This window comes from Leptinotarsa decemlineata, unplaced genomic scaffold (genome assembly GCF_025532065.1).
Source record: "Leptinotarsa decemlineata unplaced genomic scaffold, Ldec_3_MD MMD2_P_RNA_scaffold_9, whole genome shotgun sequence".
In the NCBI taxonomy this organism is placed as follows: Eukaryota; Metazoa; Arthropoda; class Insecta; order Coleoptera; family Chrysomelidae; genus Leptinotarsa; species Leptinotarsa decemlineata.
The window spans coordinates 5009458-5027269 of record NW_027412536.1 but is presented as its reverse complement, the minus strand read 5'-3'; the positions used below and the strand labels follow the sequence as shown (position 1 = coordinate 5027269).

Genomic DNA, 17812 nt, shown 5'->3' with positions numbered 1-17812 from the left:
TGTCGAAGGTACAATGCAAAAAAATCAACGTTGCCTACAGGTAGAATGAGAGATGTTGCAATATTCGAGATCGTTGGAATAGATTTGGCTGGACATTTGTTCCTTAGATTTAAAAAAAAGGTTTGGATATGTAATTCACTTGCGTGATTTATCGTGCAGTTCATCTTGAAATAGTTTCAAATCCATCGAATGAGATGTTTTTATCGGCATTACGCCGTTTAATAGCAAGAAAAGGAAGACCTTCAGTCATTAACTCCGATAACGGAAAAAAAATTGTATGAGCCGATAATTCACTCATCACTCAAAAATGTAGACTGGGCGATATTGGAACAGAAAGTACGGCTCTGCCGAACTCTAATAACCTGATTTGGTCCCCAGCGGGGCAGTCACAAAGTATGTGCTCTGCTGTTTCTTCATTTTCCAAATAGAGGCGACACCCACTGTCTTACAACAGTCTGAGTCTCTGAGAAAGGTTAATGCAGTAATTCCAGAAATATATATATATATATATATATATATATATATATATATATATATATATATATATATATATATATTTCTGGAATAACTGCATTAACCTTTCTAGATTTTATATATATATAAATATATATATATATATATATATATATATATATATAAATATATAAATATATATATATATATATATATATATATATATATATATATATATATATATATTTATATATATATATATATATATATATATATATATATATTTATATATATATAAAATCTAGAAAGGTTAATGCAGTAATTCCATGAAAATCAAAAAATGAATAGATAAGTACTACTTGGCAAGTTGACTTGGGTGTTACACCAATAGGTGGGTCCACTTATGTTTCGCTTGCGTTCACGCAGCTATTTTTATAAGTACTTTCTTGGTTTTTTTTCATTTTGTCTTCAATCGAAGACTGCCTGCCCGGTACTGACGATGCCCAATAGGCTGAAATAGCTGTCTACCGGTGGCTCTCAGATATATATATACCGGTAGTCAGCTGTTTCAACCTATTGAATGGCTCTTAAATTGAAATCAATATGGAAATGATCAAAAAAGTACTTATCTATTTATTTTTTGATTTTCATGGAATTATTTTCCAGCAGCTTGACTGGAAAAATTAACCTCTCTAGATTTTATATCAGCTGCACCGCGCTGATGAGTTCAATAGCCAGAAACACGTGTCCGCGGTTTGCCCCCCTTTTTGGAGTGTTATGTCCACTAATTGTTTCATTTTTGATTTTTACATCATACACACTCGATAAAAGCTTTGTCGGTATATATATATATATATATATATATATATATATATATATGTGTATATATATATATATATATATATATATATATATATATATATATATATATATATATATATATATATATATATATAGAAAGAGAAGTTAATATCGGACATAGCACTCATGAAAGTGGCAAACCATAGACACGTGTTTCGGGCTTTTGGCCCATCATCAGTATGGTGCAGCCAAGTGTAAGGATGGGCAACACTTGGTTACCAAAAGATAGAAATACAAATGCACGGAGCCACCAACAGGAGCCAACCGCACATTTGTGGTTTCAGTAGATAGATCTCGTGTTCACAAGAAAACTATCAAAATCACCACGGAGGCAGCTATAGCTACCTGCGTGACATCCGGGTCCAGGAAATTATACAAATATGAAAGTTATTGAGTGTCTTGATATAGAAACAGAAGTTAATATCGGACATAGCACTCATGAAAGTGGCAAACCATAGACACGTGTTTCGGGCTTTTGGCCCATCATCAGTATGGTGCAGCCAAGTGTAAGGATGGGCAACACTTGGTTACCAAAAGATAGAAATACAAATGCACGGAGCCACCAACAGGAGCCAACCGCACATTTGTGGTTTCAGTAGATAGATCTCGTGTTCGCAAGAAAACTATCAAAATCACCACGGAGGCAGCTATAGCTACCTGCGTGACATCCGGGTCCAGGAAATTATACAAATATGAAAGTTATTGAGTGTCTTGATATAGAAACAGAAGTTAATATCGGACATAGCACTCATGAAAGTGGCAAACCATAGACACGTGTTTCGGGCTTTTGGCCCATCATCAGTATGGTGCAGCCAAGTGTAAGGATGGGCAACACTTAATTACCAAAAGATAGAAATACAAATGCACGGAGCCACCAACAGGAGCCAACCGCACATTTGTGGTTTCAGTAGATAGATCTCGTGTTCACAAGAAAACTATCAAAATCACCACGGAGGCAGCTATAGCTACCTGCGTGACATCCGGGTCCAGGAAATTATACAAATATGAAAGTTATTGAGTGTCTTGATATAGAAACAGAAGTTAATATCGGACATAGCACTCATGAAAGTGGCAAACCATAGACACGTGTTTCGGGCTTTTGGCCCATCATCAGTATGGTGCAGCCAAGTGTAAGGATGGGCAACACTTAATTACCAAAAGATAGAAATACAAATGCATGGAGCCACCAACAGGAGCCAACCGCACATTTGTGGTTTCAGTAGATAGATCTCGTGTTCGCAAGAAAACTATCAAAATCACCACGGAGGCAGCTATAGCTACCTGCGTGACATCCGGGTCCAGGAAATTATACAAATATGAAAGTTATTGAGTGTCTTGATATAGAAACAGAAGTTAATATCGGACATAGCACTCATGAAAGTGGCAAACCATAGACACGTGTTTCGGGCTTTTGGCCCATCATCAGTATGGTGCAGCCAAGTGTAAAGATGGGCAACACTTGGTTACCAAAAGATAGAAATACAAATGCACATATATATATATATATATATATATATATATATATATATATATATATATATATATATATATATATATATATATATGAATGAATGAATGATGTTTATTGATAGTAAATGAACATACTAAACTAATACACGATAAATACAATAAACATTACAATGAACCAACAGAAGTTGTTGAGAGCTTCAACAACTTGTACGTGGTAACACAACACATAATTACATTTTTTTAATAAATTTAGTACACTAAACACAATATTCTATCACATAGGTTGTATATAAGTATATAAGTACAATAATGAAATTTAAAAGATTTATATAACAAACAAGGAGAATAAAAGGTAAAATTTGAATAGTAGAAACAAGACAGCATCATTATATTATAGTTTACCAGTATTATTTTGACAATCCCCTCAACGATGTGTAGCCATATTTATGATTATTATCATTATCATTATTGTATCTCAATCAACTCACGAATCTCTCTCCTGGATCTACTTCTGATATGAGCAATGAGGCTTCTTTTGAATTTTCTTACATTATTTTCACTTCTGACATATTCCAGTAGGTTGTTATAAAATTTTACTCCAAGGTATGAATAACTCCTTTCTCCGATATTTCTTCTCATAGTAGGTGCAACACATCTATCCTTATTTCTTGTTTCATAAGTATGAATGATACGTTGCAATTTGAATCTGTTTGAGTATTGCCATATGTTGACCTGCATATAAAACAGCTGTCGAACGTCAAGAAGATTTGCTTCAGAAAATAGTAATTCAGTGGCGTACATTCGATGTTTGTTCAACAGAATTCTCAGAAATTTATTTTGGGACACTTGTAACGTATTACAATATGTTTTTGAAACACCGCCCCAACCTATAATCCCATATTTCAAATGTAATTCCACAAGACTCTGATACACTATGACTTTTTCTCTTGAATTCAAATATTTTACTATTTTCTTATATCTGTACAGTGTGCATCTCAGTTTTTGTATCAGATAGTCAATGTGGATATTCTATTTAAAACAACCATCCAACGTAATTCCTAAATATTTTATTTTATTTGTTGGTCGTATAACAAATTAATTTTATATGGTAATATTGTAGTTTGGGAGGGAAGATTCAAAATTGCTAAATGGTAGATAAAATGTTTTTTTTTTAATTGATTGATAGAAGCCTATTATCTAACCAATGATTTTATTTTTGTGAAATTATTTTCAATTTTCAATTTCAAGTCATACCAGTTCGTGTCTTTATATATTACAACCGTATCATCGGCAAAACTGGTTATTTGGCCATCTTCTTCTACTATGAATAGATTATTTAAATAAATAGTGAAAAGCAAAGGACCCAACACCGTTCCCTAAGGTACACCACATGTTACTTTTTGTGTTTTGCTCAATTTATTTTTAATTCTAACTTGCTGTTTTCGATTTTCTAAATAACTTTTGAATAAACAATGTGCTGTGCCTCTAATTCCCATATCTTCTAGTACTTCTAGAAGTATTGAATGGTCAACGGTGTCGAATGCCTTCGCCAAGTCTAGACAAATACCTATTACTGGTTCTCCTTTATCTAGGCTATCGTAAATAGTGTTTGTTAAGGAGTGTATCGCATCTTGAGTAGATTTATGTTCCCTAAATTCGAATTGAGAGAGCTTCTGATTTATATCTTCAATTTATTGTTTTTCACTCATTTTTACTGCCCTGAAGAAGCTTCCCATTAGAAGCGAAAGCTTGGCAAATTAAAGCAGAGTTTGATTTTTGATTTCTCGGTCGCTAAGATTATCCACTTATATACAGGGTGTTTCAGAATTCGACGGACAAACTTATACCACGTCATTCCTCTTGCAAAATTATGAAAAATGAGGTAGGACATGTGTGTCCGGAAATGAGCCATTTCAGAAATACAGGGCGTTGAAGTTGCAAAATAAAAAGACCCTTTTCGTCGTAGCTCCCGGACTAAAAGGAATAAATTAATGAAACTCAGCAAATCGATTACGAGCTAAAATGTGCTTCCTCCAGTGGTATGTTTGCTTCAGTATCAGTAGCCAGTGGCGTTCCAGCGGGGTAATAGCTTATATTTCCCCCCTTATTTTTTACGCCACTGACTTTATATCCACAACCGTCTTTTTTTTTAATTCCTTGATCAATTTTACGTAAAAACCAAATGAACATTCACTATGAAAAAACCAGTAGTTTTCGAGAAAAATTGAGTTGAACTGATACGTGCATTCTCATATGGGAATATTAATAATCGAGTAAAATAATCGAAATTCCAAAACCGAAATTATTTGAACTCTTTCATCATTCTACAATTCATTGTGTGCTTGAAAAATTATTCACTTCGGCAACATATTGCGGATTTTCTACCATTTTACCAACTTTTTTTGCAGATATGTTGTGAGCCCGCAGACCTACTGAATGGCGTTACCTCGAGATTTATTTTTTAATAAAATGTTCCATCCAAACGATTTTCAAAGACAATTACGAATAGTTGGCAAAACTGAACTCAGAATGTTTTATCGAATTATCTTCTCTCACTGGGTAAAAATCCAAGTTTTATCGATTAACCAAAATACCATTACTTGTTTCAACCTTAGCCATCTACAATGTTTCCTGGGCATATCTATTATAGTTTTGTTAGATAACTGTACCGATATTCTCGAGTTCTTCAGCCACTGGTTGAATAGTTTCAGAATACATTCACGTGACTTATAACAATCTTTGATCCACCTAAGCAATGAGGATTACTTTATTCATTGACAACAATAAATTTGTTAGGGGGCTGTGGAAACGAAATGAGATTCGTATGACACTTCCAAGTTAACGTAGCTGTCAGAAAGTGTTTGATTGTGTATTTCGTATAATAAAAATGAATTTTACATTCGAAGAGTTAGCGGACATGCACCTTATTTATGGAAAATCGGGACGAAATGGAAGGTTGGCACAAAGAATGTATCGTGAAAATTTTTCTGGAAGAAATAGAATTCCTAATTGGAAAACGTTCGAAAACGTGGACAGAAGACTCTGGGAAACAGGAAGTTTTTTAATTACCAGAAGGAATGCAGGTATACAGAGAACTGTAAGAAATTATATCACAGAAGAGGAGATATTGAACTATGCTGCTGAACATCCGTCTGAAAGTAGTAGATCTATAGCTAGAGTGCTGCATGTGTCTTCATCATCTGTTTGGAGGACTTTGCATGAACAGCAGTTATACCAATATCGACTGAGAAAAGTTCAGGCACTGAAACCAGAGGACTATCCAGATCGAATTGAATTTTCTCGATGGTTTTTAAGTATGTGGAGAAATAATCCGGAATTTATCAAGCAAGTGTTATACACTGATGAGGCAAAATTCACAAGGGAAGGTATTTTCAATTCTCGCAATAGCCATATTTGGGCCGAGGAAAATCCTTTTGCTATTCATCCTCATGGCCATCAAACAAAATTTTCATTGAATGTTTGGGCAGGAATAGTAGAAAACCGTTTAGTTGGTCCTTATCTTTTACCAGATAATTTGAATGGGGACAATTATAGCACTTTCTTGGGAGAAGTATTGCCTGAATTGTTAGAAGATGTTCCTCTGAATATCCGGAATGGAATGTGGTTTCAGCACGACGGTGCTTCTGTTCATTTTTCGTTAGCTGCTAGAGAGTACCTAAATCGGAAATTCGGTGACAATTGGATTGGTCGAGGTGGACCCCACAAATGGCCTGCCAGATCACCAGATTTGAATCCTGTTGACTATTTTCTTTGGGGTCATATGAAGTCACTGGTTTATGAAACAGAACCAAAAAGCCAAGAAGAATTAGTCGCCCGCATTCAAGCTGCATCGATAACGATTGCCGAAAATTTAGAATCATTTGAAAAAGTGCGATTTTCTATGTTGCGCCGTTGCAGATCGTGTATAAGTGTTGACGGAAAAAATTTCGAACAATTACCCTATTGATTATTCATCAGATGTTCTCATTATTATTCAAAAGCACATTTGAATTTTCAATGTAAATTTCAAAAAGAAATTCGTGTTTATGACTCACTGTTCTAGAATTTCAACAGTATTGTTTCTTATCACATTATCTAAAATATGTGTAGAGAAGGTATATTTTGAACATGATATTGCTACTCAAAGATGAATTATGAGTACCGATATCCAATTAAGAGTTATGTAATTAGCTGTAAATAGACAACTTCCATTTCTTCATTTATTTAAAAAACTTCATTTACTGACTAGAGTTAGCGGAGATCTTATCAGATGGTTATTCAAATAAATTGACTTCTTCCAAATACATTTCTTTTTTTCAGGCGTATAATTAGAGTCTACTGGTAAAATTTTGTTTTTCGGCTTCATCTGTGAAAATTTGAAAACACTGAGAATGTTTTTCATTTTCTCATTAATGAATATTCTTCAAGATATTTACGATTCTACAAAGAAAAGTGTGATTTCACGAATGGGAAAGACAGGATAATTGTGAACAAAAAAAATTTTCCCAAAATCCAGAATAATGGTGTTATTTTAGGATTATTGGAGCCTAACTCAGTCGAGATTCCGAATGATCGCAAATTTTATTTGGGGTCACTTTTTTTCAGATCACAAAGTCACTCGAAGATCTGAGAACAATGAAAACATTTCAACAATGAAATCTATTGACAAGCACGAAAATAAGTCTCAAGAGTTATGATTTGTCATTACAATATGCTAAACATAACAAAAATTGGTACGATGATAGAAAACCCACAATAATTACCATCACTTGCAAGCGCTAAATTAATGGTAAAATCATAAAAGAGTTCAAATAATTTTGGTTTTGGAATTTCGATTATTTTAATCGATTATTCCCATATAAGAATGCACGTATCAGTTCAACTCAATTTTTCTCGAAAACTACTGGTTTTTTCATAGTGAATGTTTTTTTGGTTTTTACGTAAAATTGATCAAGGAATTCAAAAAAAAGACGGTTGTGGATATAAAGTCAGTGGCATAAAAAATAAGGGGGGAAATATAAGCTATTACCCCGCTGGAACGCCACTGGCTACTGATACTGAAGCAAACATACCACTGGAGGAAGCACATTCTAGCTCGTAATCGATTTGATGAGTTTCATTAATTTATTCATTTCAGTCCGGGAGCTACGACGAAAAGGGTCTTTTTATTTTGCAACTTCAACGCCCTGTATTTCTGAAACGGATAATTTCCGGACACACATGTCCTACCTCATTTTTCATAATTTTGCAAGAGGAATGACGTGGTATAAGTTTGTCCGTCGAATTCTGAAATTGATCTGATTCTGAAAGTGGTCTCAAAATTTGAGCTTCGCACATTGCGTTACTATCAATTGGGTACGAAATTACATTTTGACATATATCAATATTATAATTTAAGTTTTTACATGAATTTAGATTTTCAAATGCAGCATACAGCACTGAATCATCATCTTTTGCTATAAATTTCTTGTTTGTGGGTAAAATGTGATGTAACCCTGTTCGATTATCTAAAATTGGAATGGGGTACAATCTATAAACAGTATATAATTCAGGTTCTACTAGTGGTATTTTTAAAATAAGGACAAGTCTTGAATCTGCTTGAAAAGCTTGTAATTCAATTATGTCAAGATATTTTGATATTGAAGAAAGTCTTGTTGGTAAAGGTAAATTGTTTCTTTGTATTGTTTGAGCAATTTCCTGAAGGGACGAAACTAAATCGTTTGGCTTTATAATTGATGTGTGAATGATATGAAGTCTGGCAAAAGTAATTGCGTTCAGCATATCATTTAAATAATCTTCTAGAAATACATAACTTTCTAAAAGTTGTTCGCAAATTTGGATGGCTTTGAACCTTGCGTTTATTAAAGATACTCTGTCGGATAGCGTATATATCCATGCTTCAATTTGAACTATATCTTCATTAAATGCTTGTTCATCAACCTGTAATTGTCGTATTGTAGTATTGAATTCTTTAATTACAGAGGTTGTGACTGAAATTTGGTTTTTTAATAAATTTTCAATTTGGTGTTCATCTTTATAAATCTTGTTAATACATTCATTAAAATATTCGCCGTCACTGGCGTCAAGGTTGCCGGTTATTGCTTTCCATACGGAACCTATTCCATTTAAAAGTCCTCGTTTATATCGCTTATTATTCTTATTGTAATCATTCGCGTCTATTTGCGTCTCTTCATATTTCAATTCTACTGAATCAGCTACTTTATTTAAAAGGCTAATATGTGTGCTTATCTCTGAACTGAAAGTTTTCATTCTTAAATTGTTTGTTTCAAATAGGTGAATGAGATTACTTAAAATATTTCGATTATGGGCAATGGCTTGTTTTACAGGTGCCATGTCTTTTACAACTAATAAAGTCCATTTTTCATTTGATATTTTCATGCTTCCGGTTTCATGGTAATAAATACCTATAGTGTTGTTCACAGGTACTAGCATATACTGGGCGTTGATTATTTGAATCGTTAGTGCCAGTAGAAGAATCATTCTTGATCTGAAACAAAACTTGGTTTCAGTCTATCGAAATTGACTTTTGTTGTTTGGTTAGTTTCAGGATTTCTCAGTAATGCTGAGTTTTTGAAAATTTCTATTACTTCAAAAGGTCCGTTGAGTTTATTTTCTAACTTATTTTTGATTTGGGATTCTTTTACATATACTTTGTCACCTAAATTGTAAGTTTTTGGTTCATGAAGTAAGTTACTATCAAATCTTACTTTAGCTTTTTCTTTCTTTCGTTCAGTATTTGTGCGTGCTACTTTGTAATAATATTCCATACGGTTATTAAGATCTCTGACATACTTCGTCATTAGGTCTTTTTGATTATATAAGGTTTCTGGGGGTCTACCGGATGTGTGTCCGAATATTAATTCGTAAGGACTAAATCCGTGGGTTTTGTTTAAACTGTTGTTATAACATATAACAGCATAGGGTATAATAGAAAATGGGTGGTCTTTGGGGTTTTCTGCTAGATTTACTCTTATCATTTCCATTAGGGTGGCATGGAATCTTTCAAGTGAGCCATTTGATTGTGGATGGTCAACACTGGAAAATGTTAAATTTAATATTATAGAGTAAACATATGTCTTTCAATAGGTAATTGTTAAATTCTTTTCCTGAATCGGCATGGATTCTTAGTGGTGTTCCATAATGTTGGAAATATAGTAATATTGTGTTTACAACTGATTTCGCTGTTTTATCAGATATAGGGTATGCTTGAGTGAATTTTGTAAGTTCATCTCAAATTGTAAGGAGATAATTCTTTGTTGGAATTTCTAAAATGTCTATATTTATTCTTTCAAAAGCTGTTTTGGGGGTTTCCGTGATTACTAACGGATTTTCTAAGTTTTTCCTGCAGATTTTTGTTTTTTGACATACCTCACAGGCTTTAATAAAATTTTCAACATCTTTTGTTATACCGTTCCAGTTGTATTTTTGTTTTATTCTTCGTAAAGTTTCATTTATTCCACGGTGTAAATTGTTTTTACCCTTATGAAACTGGTCTAATATTATTGGAATCTGATCTTTGTCAGGGGTCGTTACAATGTTTTGACATATTTGGAGTTTTATGTCATCTTTGTCAGCTAAAATATAGGATAACATTTCTTGTATTGGGAATCCTACATTTGTTTCGAGTTGGTATACTTTGTTTGGTACAAATAAATTTTGGTCTTTGTATAGAGAGCTAAACAAATATTCTATTGCTCCGTCATGATCAAAAGGTAATGGGATCAAGTAATATTTTCGATCTTTCACCGTTTTGCTGGACACAACATTGATTTTATTATAGAAGAAATCGGGATATTCTTCAAAAATGTCTTCAAGTATTTTGTCATGGATTTCTGTAAGTTTATTTCTTTGCAGAAAAACAATTACATCTTTATGTTTTTTGTCTAAAAATTGGTCATTAGTAAAAATGAATTCAGAATAGTCAATTAGTGATTTTGATTCATAAAGTTTTGTGAAGTTTTTCAATTCTTCAAAAATTGTTTCTTGACCTATTTCAGTTTCAGTATCTGAAATTTCTTCGTTTTCATTTTGGTTTTCATTTTCGATTGCTTCATTTTCAATAGCGAAAATTTTTGAATGAAATTTTGCGCATTCTTTGAAATAATTTACTTTAATTCTAGATAAAGCGTCTGCGTTTTTATGTATTTTTCCGGGTCTATAAATTACATTGAATTGATATTCTTCTAATTTTAATCGCCATCTGGCTAATCGGCTGCCACGTTAAAGGGCGATGGTCTACTATAAAATTAAATTTTCTTCCATAAAGGTAGGGACGAAAATGTTTAACTGCCCATACCATAGCTAATAATTCTCTTTCTATGGTAGAGTATTTTGTCTCGGCTGGACATAATGTTCTAGATGCATAGGCTATAGGTAAATCTTTTCCTATGGGTCCTTGAGATAATACTGCTCCTATTGCAAAGGAAGATGCGTCTGTTGTTAAAATAAAGGGTTCATCAAAGTTAGGGTATATTAGAATTGGGGTTGACGTTAATGCTTTTTTCAATTCTTGAAATGCAATTTCACATTCATTGTCGAAATTAAATTTCACATCTTTTTGTAATAAATGTGTCATTGGTTTAGATATTTTGGAAAAATTTGGGATAAATTTTCGGTAATAACCTGCTAAACCTAAAAATTGTTTTATTTCTTTAACGTTTATAGGCTCTGGAAAGTCTATTATGCAATTCACCTTTTCTGGGTTTGGTTTTACTCCATTTTTGGTTATAAGGTGTCCTAAGTATGCAATTTCTTGTCTTAAAAATTCGCATTTGTCGGGTTGTATTTTTAAATTAGCTTTTCTTAAGCGTTTGAATACTAGTTTTAAATTTTGCAAGTGGTCGTCAATTGTTGGGGAATAAATTATTATGTCATCCATGTAGACTAGACATCTTTCGTTTCTAAGTCCGGTTAATATATGGTCTAAAATTCGTTGAAGGGTGGAGGGTGAGTTTTTCATCCCAAATGGCATTCTCAGGAATTCGTAGAGGCCATTTTCTACGGAAAATGCAGTTTTTTCTATGTCTTTAGGATCCATTTCAATTTGGTGGAATCCTGATGCTAAATCAAGTGTTGTAAAGTATTGACACTTTCGTAATTGATCTAAAAGGTCTGAGATATTAGGTAGAGGATATTTATCGTCTACTGTGATTTCATTTAATTTCCTGTAATCAATTACAACGCGCCATTTCTGTTTTCCAGATGCGTCAAGTTTTTTAGGTACTATCCAAACTGGGGCTGACCAAGGTGAGACTGATGGTCGTATTATGTTTTGTTCTAATAATTTTGAAATTTGAGTTTTCACTTCATTTTTATGAATGTGTGGATACCTATAAGATTTTGTTGAGATGGGTTGGGCATTCTCTTTTAGTTTTACAGAATGTTTTATTTCACTCGTGAATGTTAAAGGATCTCCTTCTATATAGAATATGTCTGAGAATTCTAAACAAAGGTTCTCAATGAGTTCTTTTTCTTCTTCATTTAAATGTTCTAAACGAAGCAAACTTTTTATTTCTGTTGAGCGAGTTGGAAAAATTTCACTAAAATCATTTTGAATTTCATTTTCATTAAATTTTTCAAATTGTAAGTCTGGGAAATCAATGGATTTTTCAATTGCGTTTCCATTTACAACTGTTACTAAAAATTCTTTTTCATTTATTTTTACAAGTGCAAACTAAGAAATACTTCTGTATTTCTTAGTTTCGATTTTAATTTAAAAACTTTTTCTACTCTTGGTTCGATTTTTATATTATTGATGGGAATTTCATCTTCTAAGTATTTGTAATAGTCGTATTTACTTTCGAAAAAATAATTATCGGGTCATACTCAAAAATATCATTTATTTCAGCTTTATTTTGATTTTGTTTCTCTTCAGATTTTTGGTCATCTTGTTTCTCTTCAGATTTTTGGTCATCAATCATTTCTGTTGCTTTTATTAGCGGGATTGTGCCATAATTTAATTTTAATTGTTGATCTTTTATATCTACAACTCCTTCAAAATGTTCCAAAAAATCACATCCTAAAATTCCGTCAAAATCGATATCTAAATCGTGAATATAAACTTTGTGTTCAACTCTATTTTTTCCAAATGGTAATAATACAGATTCATTAATTGTTACTTTTCCTTCAGTTACTCCTGTTATTTGAATATTTTCTTTAAATCGTTTTGAATAATTTTCTACAGTTTTCTTTTTGAAAATTGATATTCCTGCTCCGGTATCAATTAGTATTTTAAAATTGCTCAGACTGTTTATGTAATAAAGATTGCTTAGGATCGGACTTATACGAATAATTGTTCTTTGTTCATTGTTCGAACGGGACTGATATTCGTTTTGATGACTGCCGCAAATTTCTCGGTTATCGGCTGTGCTACGCATGATGGGTCTATTAATAACTTGTCTGTATACTGGGTTTGTCGTAATTGGGAATTGATATTGTCTGAATGACTGTTGGTAGTTCGTATACATGGGTTCTCTATATGAGGGTTGTCTATAGGAGGGTTGTCTAAAGACAGGGTATTGTGAAAATCCTCATAGAATTGTTCTTCTTCATATTGATTTTGAAAATAATTGTTATCATCATAAAATGAATTATTTTCCGAACTGTATTCGTCTTGGTTGTCATTATAAAGATATTCGTTTTGGTCATACTCATTATCGTAATTATAATCATTATAATCGAGATAATGGGTCCTCATGTTATTATTTGTTTGATTTTGGGGATTTTTCTGAATTACTATGGGTCTATTTTGTGGTTGACCGTAATTCTGTTGTCTGTATTGGTTTGTTTGATTAGGTTGTGTACGTTGTTGTACTGGAAAGTTGGGTCTTGGAATATATGATTGTTGATAGTTTTGAGGTCTTTGAAAACCTTGTTGAAAGCTTTGACTTTGATTTCCAATGGGTCTTATTGGATTTTGGCTTTGCATATAATTTCTTTGGAAATTATTTTGGGTGTTTGCCATTTGTCTTGGCTTGTGCTGACTTTGATTTGGGGGTAAACGTGTATTTAATCTTTGATTTTCAAAGTATGAGAGCTCTATCTCACGTTTTATTCTAATTGATGCTTCTAACATCGTTGTTGGGTTACTTGCTCGTATAATGTGACCTAATTTGGGTTCTAATCCTGTCAATAAAGTATTTAATATCATTGACTCGATTAGTACTGATTGTGCAATTTTTTGTTCGTGAGTCAAGTTTGAGGCTTGAATGCAAGATAACATTTTTGCATTGTGACTTTGTAGTCTTGAGAAGAATGTCAGTGCATTTTCTCCATTTCCTTGTTTTATTCTCTGTAGATCTTGAATTAGTGACGTTAGATCTCGCGTATCACCAAAGTGAGAATTTAATAAACCTCTGATTTCTTGATAAGTTCCTAGGTTTTTGGAATTTATCAATTGAGCAGCTTTTCCTCTTAATTTATTTCTAATATGTATTGTGAGTAAAGTTTTTTGTTGGGTCTACGGCCATGCGTTCGGCATGATCGCAAGCATTTACGAAATTTCCTAGCGAAATTGAATCACCATCGTATTCGGGAACAATTGAAAATATTTCAGAAAGTTTGTAGGGTTCAATTGGATCATAATTTTCTGCCATTTTTAAATTAAAATTTGAACAAGGGTTAATCAAAATTTCAACTTCAATTGTGATGATAATTCAAAGTGTACTCACGCTTTTCCTTATCCTAGTTTCTTATTCTATTCTTCTTTGTTTTTCTTTTCGTTGTGGTGCTTGGTGTGGCGGGATGAAATCCTACTTCATGAGCTCTGGCTACAGCAAGATGAGCAGCGTTCGACGACTTACGCGTGTTTCCTGGAGTGATTTCTTCACAACGGATGGGCAACGGCGACGACTTATGCGTGTTTCTTGTTGCTGAAGAGACCGTCCTGTCCACTGGGGTTGGTGCTTGTTCTTCTTCTTGTCGAAAGTCTGGAGACTACCGTTGTTTGGATAACAGCGTTTCTCAAGATCCTACCGACTGCGCCAATTTGTTATGTGGTTCACACTGAATTTATATTTTTAAAAACAAACTTTATTGAATATAATATTTACAATAAAGTATTAAATGTTACAAAAATGATTCAAGAAATCGACGAACTTGGATAGTCGCGAAGTGATTCAAGAATGAGGCGTCCTCTTGTTTTCCCATATTTATAGGATCAGGAACTGCTGATGTAGATATGCGTTTCTTCGAATGTTCTAGAAAAACCTTGGAAATGTGCTGAATATGCTGAGTCATTTCCGGGGTAACTGCGTAGTGGCTGATGCTATGTTTGTTTATTATGGTGCAATCCGTGGACAAAGGGTGCATTGATTTTTCTAATATAACATATATATATATATATATATATATATATATATATATATATATATATATATATATGGATCAAAAAGAAATATTACTATCCAATATCCAAAATAAGTGATGAATTCAAAAAAACGAACAAGAAAACCAGGTTAGTTTCAGTTTGAAACAGTTTATCTCGAAAACGGTTGAAAATAGAAATAGTATTATCTGAACAAAGTTGATCTAAAATTGGATGTAGAGCTCCAAAATGTTTAAATATAGGGTGTTCCATTTGAAAAAATTGAGTTCCACTCATTTTTTCATGAGATCAAAGTATCTGCATTTTTTGAAGACCCTGTATGAGGCAAATGAAAATATGAGTCGGAGTGAAGATCCTCATAGTATCACTCCACTCCATATCAAATTTGATCGTTTTAATGCAAGAAAGTTCAAGATTATCAGCATTTATAAAAGTTCATGTTTGGTAAAAAAAATATCGAAATTTATTTATATCTTCTAAACGGTGATAGATAGGTATAGGGAAATAGTATATGAATTTGTTGACAAAGTGATAATGAATCATAATATGATATTATATACGGGGTGTTCCATTTGAAATCAAAGAAGCCGCTACTTTATAGTAGAAGCGACAACGCAGCTTCGTCTGAAATATTTTAGGCGTGTAGGTCATATTGATTCATGCATACTGTGAAATTTTCAGGTTGATCCATTGAATAGTTTGTCAGAAACGGCTAATTAACGCTCATCATGAAAAGCCCTGTATATAATGTGTGTGTGACCCATTTTTAATGGAAACACCCCCCTAAAATTTGAAGTTGTAAACCGATTTTAATAATATTTTTTTGAAATGTCAAGTACTAAAAGGTCTACCTTGGGACAAAATTTGAAATGTTTATTAAAGTTTCAGGGCATACTACGATATTTTTTCTTAGTTGAAAATTCGGATTTTTTTATCAGCGCGGTGCAGCTAAGAGTAAAGATGGGCAACACTGTATTTTGTTTCCTATCAATAAAAACATTATTATTATCATTATAATATTGCATCAAGAAATGCTACCTATCCAATAACGCAATCGCCTACCACTTCGACGAAATTCGCTATGAAATGTGTGGTGAACAAGTGGTTGTTGTTTGAAAACCCTGCATAACCACGACAATGAAAACAATGATATCATTCGGACAAACACATACAAATTCTTCACTACCCATCGGATGGGGCCTTGAAGTGCATAATCAAAATATATTGGATTCCGTCAGGAATGTATTCAGTGGTGAATTACTCTTGAAGTATCTCATGGGTTTTGCTGAAGATTAAAATAAGGGTTTATCGAATGTAAAGCAGAAGTTCATTTTGATTATAGCATGTTTATTCAAAAAATCATTCATTGGGGAAGTCGATGCAGATTTGGAAATTAATAAAATGAAATGGAGACACTTTGTGCCAGAAGATCACCAGAGACTGACGTTATTGAACTCCATCAATAAAAATGGTATGTAGTGTGTAGTATGTTTATCGTATGTAGGACTTTTATGAATTATCCACACTTCGTGATACATCCCCAGATATATGGGCTATGAGCTAAAATCTGGATTTTGACAAAAAATAAGACTCACTAGCCTACTATGCATATACGATAAAGCTATGAGTGGACCGATGATTGATATTGGTAACGGCCGATTTCATAAAGAAACATAAAGGTTACTTTAACTTTAAATGATACTTTAATAAATATTTTTGATTTCATAACCAAGTTAAAGTGTCCTTTAAGCCAAAAACGTCCTTCAAAGTTGAAGTGTCGATTTCTCTACTTCAACTCGCTAAAGTGCCATTTAACTACAACATAACCTCAATTTTAATAATTGTTATTTGTTGTGCTACTCGCTACGTTTGCTAGTTTTGTGTTCGTTTAGCCATAATAATCATAAAAATATGAATAATTTTGAAACGTCTGGCTCAAGTTCATCTGATCAAGAATTTATTTATACTAGAAGACCAAAAGTGTATAGGAAAAGAACAGACTGCTTCGAAAAATATGATGAGCTTGACTTTTACCAACGTTTTCGCTTAAAAAAACAAACTGTTTTGTATCTACTAGATGAAATAAAAGAACAAATTCAGTTACCTACTAATAAGTAAGTTGTAAAATTTGTATTATTAACAGAATTATAAAAAAATTTATTTATTTTTTAGAGGTGGGTGCATTACACCATTACAACAATTATTGTTGACTTTAAGATTCTACGCATCAGGAAATATGCAAATAATCGTATCAGATTTTATGGGAGTGTCTAGAAGTTCAGCTAGCAGGATTATCAAAAAGGTGTCTATTGCTATTGCCTCACTAGCCCGACAACACATTCGTATGTATGAAAATAAAAGGGAATTGGAAGAAGCAGTTGAAAAATTTTATGAAATAGCTTCATTTCCCAAGACCATTGGAGCAATTGATTGCACATTAGTTAAAATTGATTCTCCCGGTGGAAATGATGCAGAAATATTCAGATGTAGAAAATCTTATTTTGCATTAAATGTTCAGACAGTAAGCGATGCTAAATTGAAAATAAGAGATATTGTTGTGAGATGGCCAGGATCGGTGCATGACCAAACAATTTTTAATAATAGCAGTTTAAAGCAAAAATTTGAAAATGGTGTATTTGGTCAGTATATGCTAATTGGTGACAGTGGATATTCTCTAAAGCC

General features: G+C 32.9%; 1 protein-coding gene across 3 annotated transcripts in view; it reads left to right on the top strand.

The window, feature by feature from the left end:
* GABA-B-R2 (gamma-aminobutyric acid type B receptor subunit 2) overlaps positions 1 to 17812 on the top strand; it is a 374454-nt gene that overhangs the window by 209091 nt on the left and 147551 nt on the right. The gene's annotated exons all lie outside the window — the stretch shown is intronic.